At 41.6% G+C, this 18388-nt stretch overlaps 1 pseudogene; it reads left to right on the top strand.

The window, feature by feature from the left end:
- Window positions 1–16321: 16321 nt before the first annotated feature.
- LOC110302421 (pyruvate kinase PKM pseudogene) lies at window positions 16322–18187 on the top strand (annotated as a pseudogene).
- The last annotated feature ends 201 nt before the right edge of the window (window positions 18188–18388 follow it).

Here is an 18388-nt window from a genome sequence, read left to right as displayed (position 1 = left end):
TTACAGTCAGGAGACAAAGCTTAGCAGGAGAGGAGAGGCAGAGAAGTGACAGGGAAGCTACAGCTTACAGCAGATTTGTGAACTCAGCCAAGCACAGTGGTTGCAGAGCCTAACTGCTACAAAGAAGACATGTTTTAGACAATACTCATGTGTGTGGGCAAAAACTCCAGGACTGTGTTTGTGGCTAATTGTATAACATGCTATTTTAGTTTCTATTCTGTGGAAAGTGTATAGCATTCCAACAAAAGGTTTTATTGTAGACCTTTTTCACCCATGCTGTTAATTGCTAAATGTAATAGTCTGATCATGGCGCTGAATAAATGTGTCTATTTTTTTTTTAATGTGCGTGTAAATTTAGTCTACCCTGAAGCCATCTTGGTAAACTTCCCCTACAGTGTGAAGTTAGAATTCTTTTAGGGTGGTACCAAATTCCATCTGGAATTTATTTCTGGTTGCTTGGGTAGAGAAGCCATTGTCTTCACAAACCTTGGTGTTGTTAAGGTTCCAGTTACTATTGTAACTTGTAATGAGTTTCACCATTGAAAGGGTCATCCAAGCAAGGTCACAGTTTTGTTACAATGGTTGTTGGCACACCCTATGCAATAGCAAAATTGAATAATGATATCAGATAAAATAACAGATGGGAATGAAGCTTGTATGTCATCTGTTATCATGAGTACTCAATAAATGATTTAATTCTCTTGAAAAAAAGTACACTTTTTTAAACAAATGGTGTCTGTAAATGTGGATATCCCCAGACAAAAACAAGTCAAAGCCTTGAAACCTAAAACTCATACTTTATATGAAAGTTAATTTAAAATATTATTTTGATATTAAATACAAATCATAAAGCCCAAAGATCTTTTTAAAGCATTCCTAGATTTAAGAGCACAGATTGTACTCCAGACAGAAACAATTGATGAATTAGACTTCAGCAAAATTACAATTTTCTGTGACTGAGAAGATAAGCAGCAGTCTGAAAGAAAAATACCAGAAAACTATAAATTCAGCTAAGGACCAATGTCTAAAATATAATTTGTAGGGAACACTCAAATGCAACAGTCAAAATTATCCAAAAAGGAATTGGGCAAAATAAATAAAAGTATACCTAAGTGACTATTAAAAGGATAAAATATGCATTTGAAAAGATGTTCAAAATCATTAGTAATGACAGACATGCAAATTAAAACCATAATAGATGCCATTCCATGCCCATTCCGGGCAGTTAAATTTGTAAAAAATGGCAACACCACAAGAGTGTGAAGCAGATGGCGGAAGAGGATCAATCATACATTTCTTGGGGGAAAGTAAACTGGTCATACCAAACTAAGAAACAATGAAAAACATACAACTGTAAACTGAACCAGCAACTGCCGTCCTGGACACTTGTCCCAGAGAAATGAAGTCTCGGGTCACAAAAGCCTGTAAGTGGATGATTAAGGCACCTCCATTTGTACCATTCAAGCACTGGAAACAGCCAGCTGCCCTTCCGTGGGTAAGCAGTTTAACTGCTACAACCACTGTGGAGAGCTCTTGGTGCTACTTCTAGGAATTTAGCAAGAATATTTAATGTTGGGCTAGGATAAGGAAGTTAGCTCAGGAAAATACAACTCCGGAATATATTCATTGTATCTTGGACATCTTGATAAGTCCCTGCAACGAGTGACCTTGGGACTTTTGTTTATGCCTTAGGACTGACCAGATTCTTTGCACGTACCTAGAATGATATAAAAAAAAAAAGAGAAATTATCTGCTTCAGCATTTGCTGGAGTCATACCATAATGTTGCCTAGTTGTCTTTTTTGGTTTTTTTTTTAATCCTCCCTCCCTCCCTCAACAAAAGGACACGAACTGCTGAGGGGGGTGGAGGGGGGAAAAGCCAGAGGGTTTTCAAAAAATCAGAGGCTTAGTGAAAAAAGAGACATTCCCGAGAGGTTATTCAGTCTTATACAAATGGTTGCATTAACACAGCATGCATGAAATAATAAAATTACAGAGCTAGAGGACAAACGGATGGTCGCCTGGAGCTAAAGAGAGATTTCTGCTGGCTAGGCTGGCATGTCAGAGGTTTGTACGTCGCCACCCAATCCTAACAATCATATCTACAGGTAAAAGAAAAACTGTTAGACATAAAATAGAGGTGGCCACAGCTGAGAGAGCAGACACCCATGAGCAGACGCCTCACAGGGACCGAGTGCTGGGGAGGATGAATTGCTGGAGACTCAGTGTGGGTGATTGTGAGAAACCACAAACTTCAGAGAGACCCGATCATGGCCACTGCACTTGACTAGGTTTTCCCTTCAGGAGATCTCCAAGGGTCCCACAGTGAGGCGAGGAAAGAGAGGGAATCTCCCCTATACCCCATCCCCACCCCAGCCTCCCCTACCCCACCCCTCACCCCCTCGCCCGTTTCCATATGGAGAACAAGAAGGCCGAACTCTTTTAAATGTGAGAGTGTTCTATCTTTCTTGATAAGGTTTGCCCTTGGTAGAAATTATTCCAGAGAATAATTTGCTGGTGTGCACTAGAGCCTAATTGGCCAGGAAAATTTTTCAACCAGAAGTGACTTTAGTCGTCCTATCCCCCTGAGGACAGAGGGACACTCCAGAGAACAGATTCACTCAAATGCTAACACCTGACCATAGGAGTCCAGCATGCTTCTCCCCACCCCCCACCCCCTCGCTTACCTTAGCATGCTCCGACAGCGCCATATCTGCCCAGCAAGAAAAAGTGCAAAACACACAAAAGGGCAAAGAGCGCAGCTGGAAGAGACAGAAAACATCAAACCCAGGCTCAGATGGATCTACTGCTGGGCTATTGCAATTAGCATTCTAGGAACTAAAGCCTGCAATATGCTAGGGGTTCTCGCAGACAAAGGGGGCTGCATATGTTAGAGAAACCTGGACGCTCCAAGGAAGAACATGAGAAGGAGGTTAGGGATCAAAGCCACAGACACAAATGAAGAACGGCCTTAGTGGGTTTCATTAGTGGATACGACAGAGTTGAGAAAGAACCCTCTGAACTTGAGGCTATCTCTACAGAAACCTCCAAAACAGAAAAGGGAGTGGGGAGTTGGGGAAAGGAGCTGAAGAAAAAAGAACAAAACATTTGAGAACTACAAAAGGTGAAGCATTCAAAACCTGGAGAGAAGAATAGAAGACAATAAGCAGTTGCGATTTCAACTGCTTGAAATAACTGAATTTTTCCCCAAAAGCAATGTCAGGGCCCTAAGCATCGATCCAGGAAGCCAAGGACAGAAAAGTCAGGAATGCAGTCAGGAATGCTACTGCTGCTGCTGCTGCTGCTGCTGCTGCTGCGTTTAGCTGTCATTGTCACACTGCAGGGAACCAATAGAGGAAGAGAACACGTGATCTCGGGATCCCCCCTGCTCCTTCAGCAAATCCTACTGTCATATGCCACCAGAAGATCACGGCCCACAGATCAACTAATGGTGCACAGACCAACTAAGCAGGGATCATAGGCACTCACAGAGACTAAAGCTGTAATCACGGAGCCTGCAGGGGTCTCTGCTAGGTCCTCAGTATACATGCTTAGCTTACAGATTTTGTGGGACTCCTAACAGTGAGAGTGGGGGACCCATTTCCTCCTCCTTACTTGCCTTGTCCAGCCTTGCTATGAGTGTTTGTGCCTAGTCTTATTATATCTTGTTATGCCATGTTCAGTTGACATCCCTGGGAGGTCTGCTCTTTTCTGAAGGGAGACAGAGGAGTGGATGGGAGAGGGGTAGCGAGGATACTAGGAGGAGTGGAGGGAGGAGAGGATACAGCCGGGATGTATTGTGTGAGACAAGAATAAATAAAAAGAAGAAGAAAAAAAAACATGACCTATTGACTGGTGCTGATCAGAAATAAGCCTGACTTTTGCTCAGAAGCCACGCAAACAACAAGAGGGATATTTTAAAGGTTAAAGAAAACTTAAAAAACAACAACAACAACAAAAAACACCCTGCAAAATTATCCTTCAAAAGAAAAGGGGAACTAAAGACTGGCTCATATAAGGAAAAACTGAAAGATGTGTACCTTGAAAAAAAACTTTAGAAGTTTTTCAGAGAAAAGGAAATTATGTAGATCAGGGACTTTGTTCTGTATGAAGTATTGCAAAAGGAAACCTTGAACGTAAAACCCTTCACTTTGTTATTCTTTTTTTATTAGATATTTTCTTTATTTAAATTTCAAATATTATCCCCTTTCCTAGTTTCCCCTCTGAAAATTCCCTATCCCCTCCCCACTTCCCCCTGCTCCCCAACCCACCCTCTCCCATTTCTGGCCCTGACAGTCCCCTATACTGGGGCATAGAACCTTCACAGGACCAAGGGCCTATCCTCCCATTGATGACCAACTAGGCCATCCTCTGCTACATATGCAGCTAGAGCCATGAGTCCTACCATGTGTTTTCTTTGATTGGTAGTTAAGTCCCAGGGAGCTTTGGGGATACTGGTTAGTTCATATTGTTATTCCTCCTATGGGGCTGAAAACCCCTTCAGCTCCTTGGGTACTTTCTCTAGCTCCTTCATTGGGGACCCTGTGCTCAGTCTAATGGTTGGCTGAGAGCATCCACCTCTGTATTTGTCAGGCACTGGCAGAGCCTCTCAGAAGGCAGCTATATCAGGCTCCTGTCAGCAAGCACTTGTTGGCATCCACTAGAGTGTCTGGGTTTGGTGGTTGTTTATGGGATGGATCCCCTAGTGGGGCACTCTCTGGATAGTCATTCCTTCAGTCTCTGCTATAAACTTTCTCTCTGTAACTCCTTCCATGGGTATTTTGTTCCCCATTCTAAGAAGGAACAAAGCATCCACACTTTGGTCTTCCTTCTTCTTGAGTTTCCTGTGTTTTGCAAATTGTATCTTGGGTATTCTGGGCTTCTGTGCTAATATCCACTTATCAGTGAGTGCATATCATGTGTGTTCTTTTGTGATTGGGTTACCTCACTCAGGATGACATCCTCCAGATGCATCCATTTGCCTAAGAATTTCAGAAATTCATTGTTTTTAATAGCTAAGTAGTACTCCATTGTGTAAATGTACCACATTTTCTGTATCCATTCCTCTGTTGAGAGACATTTGGGTTCTTTCCAGCTTCTGGCTATTATAAATAAGGCTGCTTGAACATAGTGGAGTATGTGTCCTTATTACAAGTTGGAACATCTTCTGGGTGTATATCAAGGAGTGGTATTGCTGGATCTTCCAGTAGTACTATGTCCAATTTTCTGAGGAACCGCCAAACTGATTTTCAGAGTGGTTGTACAAGCTTGCAATCCCACCAACAATGGAGGAGTGTTCCTCTTTCTCCACATCCTTGCCAGCATCTACTGTCACCTGAGTTTTTGATCTTAGCCATTCTGACTGGTGTGAAGTGGAATATCAGTGTTGTTTTGATTTGCATCTCCCTGATTATTAAGGATGTTGAACTTTTTTTAGGTGCTTCTCAGCCATTCAGTATTCCTCAGTTGAGAATTCTTTGTTTAGCTCTGTACCCCATTTTTAATAGGGTTATTTGGTTTTCTAGAGTCTAACTTCTTGAGTTCTTTGTATATTAGCCTCCTCTCAGATTTAAGATTGGTAAAGATCCTTTCCCAATCTGTTGGTTGCCTTTTGGTCTTATTGACAGTTTCCTTTGCCTTACAGAAGCTTTGCAATTTTATGAAGTCCCATTTGTTGATTCTAGTTCTTACAGTCAAGTCACTGCTGCTCTGTTCAGGAATTTTTCCCCTGTGCCCATAACTTCGAGGCTTTTCCCCACTTTCTCCTCTGTAAGTTTCAGTGTCTCTGGTTTTATATTGAGTTCCTTGATCCACTTAGACTTGAGCTTTGTACAAGGAGATAAGAATGAATCATTTCACATTCTTCTACATGATAACCGCCAGTTGAGCCAGCACCATTTGTTGAAAATGTTGTCTTTTTTCCACTGGATGGTTTTAGCTTCTTTGTGATCAAGTGATCATAGACACGTGGTTCATTTCTGGGTCTTCTATTCCACTGATCTACTTGGCTGTAACTGTACCAGTACCATGCAGTTTTTATCACAATTGCTCTGTAGTATAGCTTGAGGTCAGAGATAGTGATTTCATCAGAGGTTCTTTTATTGTTGAGAATAGTTTTTGCTATCCTGGATTTTTTGTTATTCCAGATGAATTTGCAAATTGCCCTTTCTAACTCGGTGAAGAATTGAGTTGGAATTTTGATGGGAATTGCATTGAATCTATAGATTGCTTTCAACAAGATACCCAGTTTTACTATATTAATCCTGCCAATCCATGAGCATGGGAGATTTTTCCATCTTCTGAGATCTCCTTCGATTTCTTTCTTTAGAGACTTGAAGTTCTTATCATTCAGATCTTTCATTTGCTTAGTTAGAGTCACACCAAGGTATTTTATATTATTTGTGGCTATTATGAAGGGTGTTGTTTCCCTAATTTCTTTCTCAGCCTGTTTACCCTTTGTGTAGAGAAAGGTCACTGATTTGTTTGAGTTAATTTTATATCCAGTTACTGCACTGAAGTTGTTTATCAAGTTTAGGAGTTCTCTGGTGGAATTTTTGGGATCACTTATGTATACTATCATATCAACTGCGAATAGTGGTATTTTGACTTCTTCCTTTCCAATGTGTATCACTTTGATCTCCTTTCCTTGTCTAATTACTCTGGCTAGGACTTCAAGTACTATATTGAATAGGTAGGGAGAAAGTGGACAGCCTTGTCTAGTCCCTGATTTTAGTGGGATTGCTTCCAGCTTCTCACCATTTACTTTGATGTTGGCTACTGGTTTCCTGTATGTTGCTTTTACTATGTTTAGGTATGGGCCTTGAATTCCTGATATTTCCAAGACTTTTATTATAGACAGGTGTTAGATTTTGTCAAATGCTTTCTAAGCATCTAATGAGATGATCATGTGGTTTTTGTCTTTGAGTTTGTTTATGTAGTAGATTACATTGACAGATTTCCTTATATTGAACCATCCCTGCATCCCTGGGATGAAGCCTACTTGATCATGATGGATAATCGTTTTGATGTGTTTTGGGATTTGGTTTCTGAGAATTTTATTGAGTATTTTTGCATTGATATTCATAAGGGAACTTGGTCTGAAGCTCTCCTTCTTTGTTGGGTCTTTGTGTGCTTGAGGTATCAGAGTAACTGTGGCTTTATAGAATGAATTGGGTAGAGTACCTTTTGTTTCTATTTTGTGGGATAGTTTGAGGAGTATTGGTATTAGGTCTTCTTTGAAGATCTGATAGAACTCTGCACTAAATCCATCCCGGTCCTTGGCTTTTTTTGGTTGGGAGACTATTAATTAATGACTGCTTCTAGTTCTTTAGAGGATATGTGACTGTTTTGGTCATTAATCTGATTCTGATTTAACTTTGGTACCTGGTATCTGTCTAGAAAATTGTCCATTTCATCCAGACTTTCCAGTTTTGTTGAACATAGGCTTTTGTCATAGGATCTGATGATTTTTTTGGATTTCCTCGGATTCTGTTGTTATGTCTCTCTTTTCATTTCTGATTTTGTTAATTAGGATACTATCCCTGTTCCCTCTGATGAGTCTGGCTAAGGGTTTATCTATCTTGTTAATTTTCTCAAAGAACCAGCTCCTGGTTCGGTTGGTTCTTTGTACAGTTCTTTTCGTTTCCACTTGTTTGATTTCAGCCCTGAGTTTGGTTATTTCCTGCCGTCTACTCCTCTTGGGTGAATTTGCTTCCTTTTGTTGTAGAGCTTTTAGGTGTGCTGTCAAGCTGCTCATGTATCTGCTCTCTAGTTTCTTTCTGGAGGCACTCAGAGGCATGAGTTTTCCTCTTAGGACTGCCTTCATTGTGTCCCATAAGTTTGGGTATGTTGTGGCTTCATTTTCATTAAGCTCTAAAGTCTTTAATTTCTTTCTTTATTTCTTCCTTGACCAAGTTATCACTGAGTAGAGTGTTGTTCAGCTTCCACGTGAATGTTGGCTTTCTATTATTGTATTGTATTATGTATTATTTATGTATTATATTATGTATTATTTCTATTATATGTATTGTATATGTTGTATTGAAGATCAGCCTTAGTCCATGGTGATCTGATAGGATGCATGGAATTATTACAATATTTTTGTATCTGTTGGGCCCTGTTTTGTAACCAATTATATGGTCAATTTTGGAGAAGGTACCATGAGGTGCTGAGAAGAAGGTATATCCTTTTGTTTTAGGATAAAATGTTCTGTAGATATCTGTTAAATCCATTTAGTTCATAACTTCTGTTAGTTTCACTGTGTCTCTGTTTAGTTTCTGTTTCCACGATCTGTCCACTGATGAGAGTGGGGTGTTGAAGTCTCCCACTATTATTGTGTGAGGTGCAATGTGTGCTTTGAGCTTTACTAAAGTTTCTTTAATGAGTGTGGCTGCCCTTGCATTGAGAGCATAGATATTCAGAATTGAGAGTTCATCTTAGCAGATTTTACCTTTGATGAGTATGAAGTGCCCCTCCTTGTCTTTTTTGATAACTTTGAGCTGGAAGTCGACTTTATTTGATATTAGAATGGCTACCCCAGCATGTTTCTTAGTAACATTTGTTTGGAAAATTTTACTCTGAGGTAGTGTCTGTCTTTGTCCCTGAGGTGGATTTCCTGTATGCAGCAAAATGTTAGGTCCTGTTTACTTAGCCAGTCTGTTAGTCTATGTCTTTTTATTGGGGAATTGAGACCATTGATATTAAGAGATATTAAGGAAAAGTAATTGTTGCTTCCTGTTATTTTTGTTGTTAGAGTTGGAATTCTGTTCTTGTGGCGATCTTCTTTTAGGTTTGTTGAAGGATTACTTTCTTGCTTTTTCTGGGGCATAATTTCCCTCCTTGTGTTGGGGTTTTCCCTTTACTATCCTTTGAAGGACTGGATTCATGGTAAGATATTTTGGAAATTTGGTTTTGTCATGGAATACTTAGGTTTCTCCATCTATGGTGATTGAGAGTTTTGCTGGGTGTAGTAGCCTGGGCTGGCATTTGTGTTCTCTTAGGGTCCAGGATCTTCTGGCTTTTATAGTTTCTGGTGAGAAGTCTGGTATAAAATAGGTCTGCCTTTATATGTTACTTGACCTTTTTCCCTTACTGCTTTTAATATTCTATCTTTGTTTAGTGCATTTGATGTTTTGATTATTATGTGTCAGGAGGAATTTCTTTTCTGGTCCAGTATTTTTGGTGTTCTGTAGGCTTCGTGTATGTTCATGGGCATCTCTTTCTTTAGGTTAGGGAAGTTTTCTTCTATAATTTTGTTGAAGATACTTACTGGCCCTTTAAGTTGAAAATCTTCATTCTCATCTATATCTATTATCCTTAGGTTTGGTCTTCTCATTGTGTCCTGGATTTCCTGGATGTTTTGAGATAGGATCTTTTTGCATTTTGCATTTTCTTTAATTGTTGTGTTCATGTTTTCTATGAAATCTTCTGCACCTGAGCTTCTCTCTTCCATCTCTTGTATTCTGTAGGTGATGCTTGCATCTATGGCTCCTGATCTCTTTCCTAGGATTTCTATCTCCAGAGTTGTCTCCTTTTGTGATTTCTTTATTGTTTCTACTTCCCTTTTTAGGTCTTGGATGGTTTTGTTCAATTCCTTCACCTGTTTGGTTGTGTTTTCCTGTAATTCTTTAAGGAATTTTTGTGTTTCTTCTTTAAGGGCTTCTACCTGTTTAGCTGTGTTCTCCTGTATTTCTTTAAGGGAGTTATTAATGTCCTTCTTTAAATCCTCTACCAGCATCATGAAATATGATTTTAAATCTAAATCTTGTTTTTTCCTTTGTGTTGGGGTATCCAGGACTTACTGTGGTGGGAGTACTAGGTTCTGATGATGCCAAGTAGTCTTGGTTTCTGTTGTTAAAATTCTTTTGTTTGCTTTTTGCCATCTTGTAATCTCTGGTATTAGATGTTCTTGCTGTCTCTGGCTGGAGCTTGTTCCTCCTGTGAGTCTGTAAGCCTGTATCAGCACTCCTGAGAGACCAGTTCTCTCCTGGCAAGAAGACCAGTGCACAGAGGGCTGAAGAACAGCCCCACCTCCTAGCTGCAAATGTAGTTCTGTAGGACCCTGTCCCAGATGCCCTGCTGCTTCTGCAGCCTGTGCCCTCCTGAGTGGACCTGCCTTAGAGAGACACCGGAATGAAAAATCTATTTTGTTATTCTTAATTGATATAAAGGATAACACCAGCAAAAATTATGAAAGCAACATGTTTTATTTTATATTCCTAGATGCATCTAATATATACATATATGTATATTAGAACATATATATAATATTGTATGTATATATATCCAATACATATATCATATGTATATACATATACATACATATATATATATATATATATGTTGTATTGAATGAGATACCCCTCATAAGTCTTGAGCATTTGAATACTTGGACCCAGTAAGTATCTGTTTATGAAGGTTTATGTGGTGTGGTCTTGTTGGAGGAAGTGTGTCACTGATGGTGGGATCTATGGTTCATGGTATGAACTCTGGGCTACTGTGTCTTGCTTCTGCTCTGCCATCATGGACTCTAACGCTCTGGAACCACAAGCACATAATAAACCATTCCTTCTACAAGTTGCCTTGATCACAACAATAGAGAAGTGACTAACCCAACATACAATACACACATTTATGTATAAGTGAGACACATGGCAGAAATGGCAGGACTGAGAACTAGGGTCTGTCACAATTATAGAATATGCCACTCATGGAGCAGCACAAAGTCATTTGAAAGTAGAGTTAGCTTAGTGATGAACATGTACTGCAGCTCCTACAGTAGCCACTAAAAAGCTTTTTAAGTTTTAATTTAAGACAGAGGCAAGCAAACTATTGTGCACTATTGTAGCTACAGCCATCTGATATTTGACAGAGCAGCCAAAAAATATACACTAGAGAAAAAACAGTGTCTTCAACAAATGGTGCTGGGAGAACGAGGTCAAAATGCAGAAGAGTGAAACTAGACCCGTACCTATCACCCTGTGCAGGAATTCACTCCAAGTGGACAAAGACCTAGATTTGAAACCTAAACTGCTGGGAGAGAACATAGGCAGCAGCCTACACAGTATATATGTGAGAGCAAACTTCCTGAATAGGACTCCACTTGCCAAGGAATTTAGGCCAACAACTGACTAGTATGACCTCATAAAATTAAAAACCTTCCATACAACTAAGGAAACAATCCAGTGAATAAGAAACCCACAGTTACATATCTGACAATACCTTAATATTCAGTATGAATATATAAAGAACTCAAAAAATACAGCCATGATATTTGCAGATAAATGGAGGGAAGTAGAAGGTGTTCTACTGAGTGGGGGTAACAGAAAATCAGAAGATAAGAGCTGTATGGTCTCTCTTATCTGTGTAGCCTAGCCCCAAGTCTTTAGACGTGAGTATATAACCTGGAGTAACCTCAAAAAGCAGGAAAGTAATGATGGGCATAAGAAAGTAATGGGGACATGAAAAAGAAATGGGGGCATAAGAAGGGGAGTCTAGAGAGCAAAACAAGGGATTGTATGAAGGGAAAATGAGAAAATGGAGATGAGGACTTTAATTGGAGAGGGGAAGGGAGGTCAATAAATAAGAGGGAGGAAAAAGGGAGATATAAGAGACATCCCTTAGAGTTTTTGGTCAGGGTAGTCCAAGAGATTCCTCCCAAAGCAGTACAACCTGTTGCCCTTGGTCTCAGGGACTAAAGGGAAGTCTTGTTGAAGACACTACACACTTTGGACATAGGACTCAGAGGACTCAAGCTGGTTCTGTGAATATATGTGCAGTGTTCACATGGTGGACAAGTGTTCACTTCAGACAAATAAAACATTACAGATAAAAACAAGGTTGTTTTTTTTTTTAAAGTCAGATCTTTAAAACACATATACACAAACACAAAGGGCTGCAAATTGATGAAAACTTGAAGACACAAATAGTAATGAATAAAGCAGCAAATAGAGAAGATGAATAAATATGATAGACATCACAACTACTTGAATGGGATGCCATTCTGAAAAAAAGACAAATCACAGAGATAATAAAAAGATCAGTGGAAGTCAGGGGCAGGGAAATGAAAGGAAACTGGAAGAGCACTGAGGATGGGGAGGGACGCTGTAAAACTACTCTGCATAGTACTGTAATTAAGGTACATATCATAGCGCATTTGTCCAGACTCACAGAGCATAAAACACTAGGGAATTCTGTTGTAAATGAGAGGGATTAGAGATAAAATTTGAGATATCAATGTGGATTCATTAATTACAACAAACATCCCCTCTAGTGGAAGATGTTGGAAATGCATGTGAGTAGGCAGGCTACATATGGAAACTCAAGTTCACAGTGAATTAGAAATACTCTTCAAGGGAGGTATGCTAGGTTTAGAAAGATGTCTCAGAAACTAGGGAAGCTTATTGTATAATGATGGGGCCCAGAGTTTCTACCCCAGCACCCACATAACAAACATCAGGCATCCCCTCAAATGCTTGTAACCTGTAACATGGGTTTCACAAGAGCCAGAGACAGGACTGCTGAGGTCTGTTGGTGTCCACCCTAACTCAGGTTCACCTTGCCTAAAAGAGAGGCAGAGAGTGGCAGAAGAGGACATCTGTCCTCTTCTGGCCTCTGCATGCATGCATAGGTGTGCAAACCTTCAGATAAATGCACATCCATGCACTCATACAGACACAGATGCAAGCATTTACAAATAAATACAGCAACCCTTTTAAAGTAGGCTAGTTTTTAAGGAGGTGGTAGGCATGTGGAAAATGGATCTGTCTAGCAAAGGGCCATGGACAGCTTCCTTATTTGAGGTTTGCTCGATCGTTGTCATTATCTTGGTTTTAATAATGTGTTTGATTTGCAAAATGCTATATGCACGGTTTTCTCATTGTATTATTTCTTACAGCTACACATGAATATATACACATATGTCAAATTTTAAATTAAAAAAGGAATGGACTGCTAACATATTTAGAATGTGAATGAATCTCAAAATTGCTATGCAGGGTAGAAACTAAACATTAAAAAAATAAATACTATATAGCTGTATATAAAATATAACCAATATGAAAGCTACAACTTTTAACTTGACTTTTACTGAAAAAAGAATACATTTGAAAAAAATAGTAGATAAATGGCCCAGGGGTAATAAAGGCTAAAATATAAAAAATCAAAAAGGTTATGAAAATTGGTTTTTGTCTTGACTATGGCAATGGCTTTACAGATTTCAATAATTTAAAAAAACTCATTGACTCATACTTCAAATATGTGACTATATAAATAAATTACCTCTCAGTAGAGTTAATAAGGAGACAAAAAGAAATGATTCACTCAGAAACCAAAACAGTTAACATGGAGCCATTAACTGAAGCCTAAAGCCCTGACCATCCAAGACTTGTGATTAATAGTCAGTGTTTTGAGGGAACTTTAAGTATCAGTCTATTAAGTAATCAACGAACATCATTCAATTCCTTTTACATACTAAATCTGCACATAGAGTATTCTACAGACAACAACACAACTCAGTTCTTGAATATAACTCAAGGACAGAGATACAGAAACAAAATGGCAGGTGCAAGCCTGGAAGGATGCACTGATGAGAGGTGACTGCCCCCAAGAGACAGACAAAGGCTCTGTTCCCCCTGATCCAGTCTCATCTCCCCCTGCCCCCGGCTCTGCAGGAGAAAACCCATGGCAGCCTTCCCTACCAATACACGTGTGCGCGCGCGCACACACACACACACACACACACAAAGAAACACATACCACCCCGCTCCCAGTTCCCAGCTCCTTTGAATCCTTGGAAATTTCTGGCTTCTTTGGAAACTCGATTATGTCATATGATGCTTTGTTGGGGCAGATACAGGTGAAAGAATGTGTTGCTGAAGCAGACACATGAAACAATATTTTACTGAAGCAGACACAGGTGGGAAGATATTTTGCTAAAGCAGACACATGAGAGGATGCATAATGTTTAGAAAGAATATAAACATGACCCAACAGTGGGAGGCAGCCCTGGCATTGGCTTTCCTTGCCCCACAGTTGCTGATCTTTGCTTGTCATGACTTCACAGACAAACTCACCAAACTTCTCATGGTATTCCAGAGGCTTCTTGCTGCTTCCACAGACTCGGGTAGAGCCTCGGGGTTTCTTCTGGATCAAATTGCCCATTGCTGATTTGTGAGTGGTGATTGCTGAATGGACTGAACTGAAGTTGCTGATTCATGTTGTTTTCCTAGAGGACTGCACTGCTGACAGGGAAGATAGGAATCACCTCAAAGAACTATTTCTAAACAGGTCCACATCCCCCTTTGCCTTACTAACCTTTCTTTTCTACTATCTCTTGTGGGAAGTGGGCTAGAATGGAGGTTGAAGTATTTAAGAACCCTTATTAAAGTAGGTTTTGAAAAAAATCTAAGCCAACAGAAACCCACAGATCTTACTTTTATTCTCTCTCTCTCTCTCTCCCTCCCTCCCTCCCTCCCTCGCTCCCCCCCTCTCTCTCTCCATCCATTGCTTTGTCCCTGACCCCAACCCCAAAAGGCACCCCATGCTAACCCAAGGCCTTTCCTCCCAAAACAACAAGTAGACTGAAGGTGACCCCACACCTGTCCTGCTGATCTGAAACCCAGCCACCACCAGGCTAGGTCTCAACCCTAGCTCTATAGCAGGAAACCTGCTGCTTTCTCCCATTGACTCCACCCACAACCATGCACAAAGATCTCTTTTCCCAACCCTCCTTCCCCCAGCTCATCCCATTATCCTAGCCTTTAACACCAGCAGGCATTCACTGGGAACATACTAGCATGGCAGAACAAGAAACTAAGCCTCAACTACAAAAGACACACCCAAGCTAACCCACAGGCCTCAAAAGCCAGAAAACCAAGTAGGCAACCTGAACAGCTTCTCTCCTCCATTCCCCCAGTTTGAATCCCCAGTCTCATCCTCAGCTCTACAGCAGAACACCCTTGGCACAAACACACACACATACATACATACATACATACATACACACACACACACACACACACACACACACACACACATATATATATATATATATATATATATGGAGAGAGAGAGAGAGAGAGAGAGAGAAACATGACGTGCTCGTGCGCACGTGCGTGCACACACACATACACACATGCACCCATCTCTCATCTCCCACGGGAGATTTCCCCTTCTAACATTCCTCCCACTACTGTATACCAAACCCCAGCTCCAGCAAGCACCCTGTGCTAACCTAAGAGCTACTCCTCCCAGGGCAACAAGTAGGCTGAAAATGAAACCCCACCTTTCCTCCTGCTGCTCCTGAGATCCAGTCCTCCCGTTTCCACCCCCAGCTTTGTAGCAGAAAATCTGCTATGGTCTTGTTTCCTCTCTGACCCCGTCCCCAATTGACCACGAAGACCTTCCCTTCCAACCTTTCTTCCCCCAATTCACCCCAGTATCTCAGCCTCCAACACCAGCAGGCATTCCCTGTGAACAGAGCAGCTGAGCAGGCCAGGAAAACAGGCAACACACCTGCCAAAAAAATCCAGGGAGGAAACAGAAAACCAGGAACAAAACACCCACTCAACAAAGACAAACCCAGAAATCAGCACCTAGACTTATAATCATCCCAAACCCAGAGACCTAGACAACAGCATAAAGACACAATCAACAACAACATAAAGACACAATCAACAACAGCCAAAGCAGTATGTCTCCACTGGAGCCCAGCTCTCCTATTGCAGCAGGCCCTAAATATTCCAACATAGCTGAAGCACAAGAAAAAAGACCTCAAAACCAACTATATGAAGTTGTTAGTGGGTGGTTGTTTGTTTATTTGTTTTAAGTACTAGAATGTATTTGTTTTTTTTTTTAATTTTTATTAGATATTTTCTTTATTTACATTTCAAATGCTATCCCAAAAGTCCCCTATACTCTCCCCCTGCCCTGCTTCCCAACCCACCCACTCCCGCTTTCTGGCCCTGGTGTTCCCTTGTACTGGGGCATATTATCTTTGCAAGACCAAGGGCCTCTCCTCCCAATGATGGTGGACTACGCCATCTTCTGCTATATATGCAGCTAGAGACACAAGCTCAGGGGGGTACTGGTTAGTTCATATTGATGTTCCTCCTATAGGGTTCCTCCTATAGGTTACTTTCTCTAGCTCCTCTATTGGGGGCTCTGTGTTCCATCCAATAGATGACTGTGAGTATGATAGTGGTTTTTAAAGATAAAATTAAAGAAATCCAGGAAATGCACAGCAGTGACATGCCTTGACCCTGCAGGTGTCAAATTTATATATGGCAGCAGAATCCAGAGTATGTCTGAGGACCTCAGAAACCATGCCTAAGCCACACAAGGAAGTGGGGCTGCCTTCATTCAAACCCAGAAGTCTGTGCAGCCATGGCTGACACCTTCCTAGATCACATGTACCGCCTGGACATTGTCTCCACACCCACCATGCCTGTAACACTGGTATCATTTGTATCAATGATTCTGCTTTCCAGTCTGTGGCGATGCTGAAGGAGACGATTAAGTCTGGAATGAATGTGGCTCGGCTGAATTTCTCTCCTGGGACCCATGAATACCATGCAGAGGCCATGGAGAAAAACCATGCAGCCATAGAAAGCTTCAAATTTGACGCTGTTGTCTACCTGCCTGTTGCAGTGGCTCTGGACACAAAGGGACCTGAGATCCAGACTGGATTCGTCCAAAGCAGCAGCACTGGGGAAGTGGAGCTGAAGAAGGGAGCCACTCTGAAGATCACCCTGGACGATGCCTACATGGAAAGGTGCGAGGAGAACAACCTATGGCTGGACTATAAGAACATCTGCAAGGTATGGAGGTGAGCAGGAGGATCTATATGAATAGCCAATTTAGTGTCAACTAACTTGGACCCCTGGGAGCATTCAGAGCCTGAGCCACCAGCCAAAGAGCATACACATGCAGATCTGAAGCCACCAGCACATATGTAGCAGAGGGCTGCCTTGTCTCAGTGGTAGAGGATGTGTCTAATCCTGTAGAGACTTAACTGGCCAGGATGGGGAGATACCATCTCACGAGAAAAAGGGAGTGGGCATGGGGAAGGGACTCTGGGAGGGGGAACTGAGAGGGAGGCAACATTTGGGATGTAAATAAATAAATAAATCTACATAGATGGTAGGTTCATTTTACTGTAGGTGAAGAAGAAAGGTGCTCACTTGCTGGTGACAGAAGTAGAGAATGGTGGCAACTTGGGAAGCAAGAAGGAATGAACGTTCCTGGAGCTGCTGTGCATCTCCCTGCTGTGTCAGAAAAGGACACCCAGGATCTGAAGTTTGGAGTGGAGCAGGATGTAGACACGGTGTTTGTATCTTTCATCCACAAGACAGCCAGTGTGCATGGGGTTTGGAAGGTCCTAGGAGAGAAGGGAAAGAACAACAAGATCATCAGCAAAATTGAGAACCATGAAGATGTCTGCAGGTGTGATGAGATTTTGGAAGGCACTGATGGGATCATGGTGGCTCATGGAGACCTAGGCATTAAAATTCCTTCAGAGAAGAGCTTCCTGGCTCAGAAGTTGATAATGGAGTGATGCAACCGCACTGGGAAGTCTATCATGTGTACCATACAGATGCTGGAGAAAATCATCAAGAAACTGCATCCCACCAATGCTGACACGGTGATGTGGCAGACATAGTCCTAGATGGAGCAGACTGTGTCATGCTATCTGGAGGAATAGCCAAAGGGAACTATCCTCTGGAGGCTGTTCACATGCAGCACCTGACTGCCTATGATGTAGAGGCTGCCATCTACCACTTGAAGTTATTCAAGGAACTCCACCTTCTGGCACCTATTACCAACAACCCCACAAAAGCTGTTGCCATGGGCACCATGGAGGCCTGCTTCAAGTGCTGCAGTAGAGCTATTATCCTGGTCACTAGGGCTGGCAGGAGTGCTCACCAAGTGGCCCAGTACCACCTTCCAGCTCCCATCATTGCTGATGGGCAATCCCCAGACAGCTCACCAGGCCCACCTGTACCGTGGCATCTTCCCTGAGTTGTGTAAGGATGCAGAACGAGATACCTGGGCTGAGGCGGTTGACCTTCATGTAAACTTGACCATGAATGGCAAGGCCTGAGGCTTCTTCAAGAAGGGAAATTATGCTGACTGGGTGACACCCTAGCTCTGACTTTACCAATACCATATGTGTAGTGCCTGTGCATTAATGGCTTTCTGGATCCCTTCTTCTAGCCCCTCTTCCATCTCCTCCCCCACCCCATCAATTAGGCCAGCAATGCTTGTAGTGCTCACTCTGGGTCATAGTGTGGTGCTGGTTGACTTGGGCACCAGGGAAAAATTAATGCCTCTGAAACATGAAAGAGTCCAGCTGTCTATCATACGACCTTACCCAAACCAGGGGTAAAGGA

Source organism: Mus caroli, unplaced genomic scaffold (assembly GCF_978045245.1).
Source record: "Mus caroli unplaced genomic scaffold, Mus_caroli_1 scaffold_11, whole genome shotgun sequence".
Taxonomy (NCBI): Eukaryota; Metazoa; Chordata; class Mammalia; order Rodentia; family Muridae; genus Mus; species Mus caroli.
This window is presented reverse-complemented; position numbering and strand designations above follow the sequence as displayed.